Here is a 6,000-nt window from a genome sequence, read left to right as displayed (position 1 = left end):
CAGGTTTATTCTTTTGCATGTGGGTATCCAGTTTTCCCAGCACCATTTATTGAAGAGACTATCCTTTCCCCATTTATTGAAGAGACTATCCTTTCCCCTTTCTTGATACCCTTGTCAAAGATTAGTTGACCGTATATGTATGGTTTTATTTCTGGGCTCTCTGTTCTCTTCAGTTGGCTTATATATATGTTTTTATGCAGCATGACATTAATTTTGATTATTGTAATTTTGTAATATATTTTGAAACAGGAAGTGTAATGCTTTTAGCTTTATTCTTTTTTCTCAGGACTGATTTGGCTGTTTATGGTCTTTTGTGGTTCCATATGAGTTATAGAATTGTTTTTTTTTTTTCTATTTCTATAAAAACACGCTACTGGAATTTGGTAGGGATTGCATTGAATCTGTAGATAACTTTGGGTAATATGGACATTTTAACAATATCCGATCATGAACACAGCATGTCTTTCCAGTGTATCTTTAATTTCTTTCATCAGTATTTTGAGTTCTCAGTATACAAGTCTTTTACTTCCTTAGTTAAATTGATTTGTAAGTATTTAATTCTTTATGGTGCTGTTGTAAATAGGGTTTTCCTAAACTCCTTTTTTAGATAGTGCACTATAAGTGTATAGAAATGACACTGAATTTTGTATTTGATTTTGTATACTACAGCTTTACTGGATTTATGTATTAGTTGTAAGAGGGTTTTTTTTTTTTTTTTTTGTGGAGTCTTTAGTGTTTTTTATGTATAAGATCCTGTTGTCTGCAAACAGGAACAATTTTACTTTTCTCTCTGATTTAGATGCGTTTTTAAATTTTTCTCACCTAATATGTCTGGCTAGGAATTCCAATAAACTTTTGAATAGAAAGGGCAAGAGTGGGTATTCTTCTTCCTGATCTTAGAGGGAAACACTCTTTTTTTTTTTCCCCCCACCATGGAGTATATTTGGTGTGGGTTTTTCATGTATGACATCTATTGTGTTGAGGTACATTCTTTCAATTCTTAGTTTGTTGAGAGTTTCATCCTGAAAAGATGTTGAATCATGTCAGATACTTTTTCTTCATGTATTGAGATGATTATGTATTTTTTATTTTTTGTTCTGTTAATATGTTGTATCACTTTAATTGATTTTCATATGGCAAACCAGCCTCACGTTTCAGGGATAAATCCCAGTTAGATGTGATATATGATCCTTTTAATGTGCTATTGGGTTCAGTTTGCTAATTTGTGGAGGATTTTTGCATATATAAATCAGGTTTGTCACTTTCTTTTCTTGTGTTGTCTTTGCTCTTGTGTTAGGATAATGGTGGCCTCGTGAGTTTGGAAGTGTTTCCTTTTCTTTGATTTTTGGAAGCACTTGAGAAGGATTGGTATTCTTCAAATATTTAGTAGAATTCACAAGTGAAGCCATCTAGTCCTAACCTTTTCTTTATAGGAAAACTTTTGATTGAGGATTTAATTTCCATAGTAGGTATGGGTCTGTTCAGACATTCTGTTTCTTCCTAATGTAGTCTTGGTATGTTATATGTTTCTTGGAATTAATCCATTTTTTTCTGAATTATACAGTTTGCTCGTGTGTAACTGTTGAAAGTAGTGTTTTATGCTTCTTGTTTTTCCCTGTGGCACCAGTCGTAATATCTCTTCCTTCATATCTGATTTTTTTTTTTTTTTTAAAGATTTTATTTATTTATTTATTTGACAGAGATAGAGACAGCCAGCGAGAGAGGGAACACACGCAGGGGGAGTGGGAGAGGAAGAAGCAGGCCCATAGCATAGGAGCCTGATGTGGGGCTCGATCCCATAACGCCGGGATCACGCCCTGAGCCGAAGGCAGACGCTTAACCGCTGTGCCACCCAGGCGCCCCCCTTCATATCTGATTTTGTTTGAGTCTTCTCTTTTCTTAGTGTAATGGTTTGTCAATTTTGTTTATTTTTTCAAAAATCAAACTCAGATCTTTTTCTATTGTTCTTCTATTTCTATTTTAATTTTTGTTATTTTCTTCCCTTCCACTTAGTTTGTTCTCTTTTTAGCTCGTGGGGATGTGAAGTTAGATTGTTTATTTGGTATCTTCTTTTTTAAATGTAAGCATTTATTGCTATGAGCTTCTTTCTTAGTATTGTTTTGGTTGCATCCCATAAGTTTTGGTATGTTGTGTTTTCATTTTCATTTGTTTAAAGGTATTTTCTAATTTCCTTTTTGATTTTTTTCTTGGACCTTTTTTCTTTTTTCTTTGTTCAGGAGTAGATTATTTAAAATTCATATGTCAATAAATTTTCCACTTTTTCTTCTGTCAATTTTTAGTTTCATTTTATTGTGGTTAGAAAAGATAGTTGGTATGATATCAATATTCTTGAAATTGTTGACACTTGTCTTGTTACCTAATGTTATTTATCCTGAGGAAAGTTCTTTTTTCACTTGAAAAAAATGTATTCTAATGCTGTTGGGGGGAATATTCTGTATATGTCCTTTAGGCCCATTTTTTCTATATTATTATTTAAGTTCTCTGTTTCTTTATTGATTTTCTGTCTGAGGTTCTATTCATTATTGAAAGTTAGGTATTGAAATACCCCACCATTATTGTATTGCTATCTATTTCTATTCAAATAGAAGTAAATTCAGTTCTATTAATGTTTTTCAGTTCTTTGAATGTTCAGTTATATTAACTTTTGCTTTTATATATTTATGTTCTCTGATGCTGGGTATATAATTATTATATCTTCATGGTGATTGATCCTTTTATCATTATATAACATTCTTCTTTATATCTTGTAACAGTTTTGGATTTAAGTTTATTTTGGGTGATATCAGTAAAACTACCCCTGCTCTTTTGTGGTTACCATTGTATGGAATGCATTTTACAATCCCTTCACTTTTAGCCTATGAGTGTCCTTAAAGTAAGTTTTTATAGAAAGCATACAATGTGTCTTTTAAAAAATCTGTTCAGCCACTCTATGTTTTTTTTCATAGTATACATTTTTTTTTCTGTTTTTTTACACATAGTAATAAATTCTGGAGGTCTCCTAGGTCAGTGCACGTAATTCTACTCAGTTCCTTTTATCTTATTTTTTTTTTTGTTATTGTGCTGTGGTTTAAAATTATCTTTTTAAATTTATTTATACATTTTCAGTAATTTCTAAAAGTATAGTTGACACACAATATTATATTAGTTTCAGTTGTACAACATAGTGATTTGACAGTTATTTACGTTTTGAAATACTCATCGCAAGTGTAGTTACCATCTGTCAGTATACAAAGTTGTTACAATATTATTGACTATATTCCCCATGCAGTACATTCCATCCCCATGACTTCTTTATATTATAACTGAAAGTTTGTGCCTCTTAATCCCCTTCATTTATTTCACTCATTCTCCCACCCTCTCCTCTCTGGCAAACTTCAGTTTGTACTCTGTATTTATGAGTCTGTTTCTGTTTTTGTTGTTATTGTTTGTTTGCTTGTTTGTTTTACTTTTTAGATTCTACATATAAATTTTTTAAATTTTATTTATTTTTAAGTAAACTCTACATATAAGTAAAATCGTGTGGTGTTTGTCTTTCTCTGACTTATTTCACTTGGCATTATACCCTCTAGATCCATCCATATTGTCATGAATGGCACTCTATGTCTTTTGAATAGGAAGTTTAAACCACTTACATTTAAAATAATTATTGATAGGGAAAGATTTACTATTGCCGTTATGTTGTTTCCTGTTAGTCTTATAGTTCTTTTGTCTCTTTTTCTCTTGATGTCTTCTTTTGTATTTTGTTGTTTGAGTTGGTATGCTTTGGTTCCCTTTTCTGTGTGTGTGTAACTTCTATATGTATATTTTTGTATGTAGTTACCTTGGAAATTACATTAAAAATCTTCTATTTATAAGTTTATTTAAAATAACTATAACTTTTTCCTCCCATGCATACTCTTTTATTGTTGGCATAATTTTCATCTTCAAACGTATTTCAGTTACAGCTATATTTAATACTTTCGCCTTTTAACTTTTACATTAGAATAAAGTGATCTACCTACTATCATTACAGTAATACAATGTTCTTTATTTATCTATATATTTACCTTTACCAATGAGTTTCAACATCAAATATGATGAACTCAAAGAAATCCACACTGAGAGACATTGTAATTAAATTATCAAAAGTCAAAAATAGAATTTTGAAAGTAGTAATAGAAAATGAATTGCCAAATACAAATGAACACACATAAGATTTTTCAGCAAAAACCGTGCATCCCAGAAAAATGTAGGATGATATATTCAAAGTTCTGAAAAAGGAACAAATAGACAAAAAACTCCTAACAAAGAATATTACACCTAGAAAAACTGTCCTTCAAAAATGGAAGCATAAAGTCTTTCCTCGATAAACAAAAGCTTAGAGAGTTTGTTACCGTTAGACCTGCCTTACAAGAAATGCTAAAGGAGTTCTCCAATTTGAAATAAATGATGCCAGGCATTGGTTTGAATGATGTATGCATGTATTATGTTTAATTACCATGACCATTATCATGAAGTATATAAATTCTTTTCATATCTATTTATATGATTTATCTTTGTAATTTTTTGGCCTTAGTATATTTTAAATACTTTTTCTGTATTTTGATAATTTTCCTATCATGAATCATAATTTCCCAAGGTAGAAACTAAAAATTGCTTTCCTAGCCTTCATTACATCTTGTGACCTACTTTTCTCCAATTAGATACACTCCTAGGAGAGGGTAATATGAAGTAGGAAATGTTCAGTTGACTCCATTTTGCTGGCCAAGAGGTAGAGGACAATGAAAATATTGCATGATAGTGATAAGGTCCTAGTAATAGCGTCCTGTGTGTGCTCATTGTCTAATACTGCAAGGTGTGCTTTCTGGGGGCAGTAGTGGTAGAATCTTGTATGTCAAATCAGTGACCCAATGATTTTTGCCATTAAAATTGGCTTCATACCTCTGGTTCTGCATCTATACCCCTGAAATCTTTGAGTCTGAGATGCGTAGTAGCTTTCGAAGACAGAGGTTGGCAATGCCTGTTTTTGTAAAGAACGATTTATTGGAACAGAGTCACACCTATTTATTTATACATTGTCTATGGCTGCTTTTGCTAAATTGTCAGGTTTGAGGGTAACAGAGACCATCTAGGCCATGGGGTCTAAAATATTTATTCATGGCTCAAAGAGAAAAAAGTTTGCCTTAATACTTGCTTTAATAAATACTCTATTTTAGTAAATACCTTTCTGCTCTAGATAGCTAGAGTGGGTTGTGTTGTGTGCAACTAAGACCCTGACGGATACAGCTCACTTTAAAATTGAGGAAACCAGGCCACTAAGCATTCAAATAATATTCTCAAGTTCACATATATTTAGTAAGTAGTAAAACCAGTATATAAACCCAAGGACTCAAGTCCAGAGTCCAAATTTCTAATGAAATACTGTATTTCTTTTGTTGTATTTTATGGTAGCATTAGGGTTGATAATGTAAAGGTTTGAGACTCTTGACTGAATTTTTTAGTTTTCATTTATATATATGCACTGGTAGAAACTTGACAAATTTAAGAACTTTATCACTTTAGCTTCATATGTTTAGGGTCAAGCTCAGATTTTCTTAATCCTAGGTTATGATTTGATATTAATATTTTTGCTTAAATATTGTGCTAATTATATTTAATAATTTTTTAAGCTTGATGTTTTGCATAGGCTATATTCCTTTTGATATTCTTAGTGAGGCTAGTATCCTTCCAAAAGCATTTTTATTGTCAAATCTTAATGGATTAGTTCAATTCCAGGTTGAATTTCTAATTCTTGCTTTCAGAAGCAAATGATGGCTGTAACTAAACTACTTTGTTGAAGAATCATAAACAGCATCAAATCACTAGGTGATGATAATGTCCAGTGTAATCTTTATATAACCATAAAAAAAAAGATTAATGAAATTCAGAAATGCAAAAGTCCTCAAGTATAGTTCGTATGAGAGGACTTTTCTTGTCAAAATAAGATTTTGGGAAATGGAC

The sequence above is a fragment of the Ursus arctos genome, unplaced genomic scaffold (genome assembly GCF_023065955.2).
Source record: "Ursus arctos isolate Adak ecotype North America unplaced genomic scaffold, UrsArc2.0 scaffold_22, whole genome shotgun sequence".
Classification (NCBI taxonomy): Eukaryota; Metazoa; Chordata; class Mammalia; order Carnivora; family Ursidae; genus Ursus; species Ursus arctos.
The sequence above is the reverse complement of the archived record's forward strand: the minus strand, read 5'-3'. Positions refer to the sequence as shown.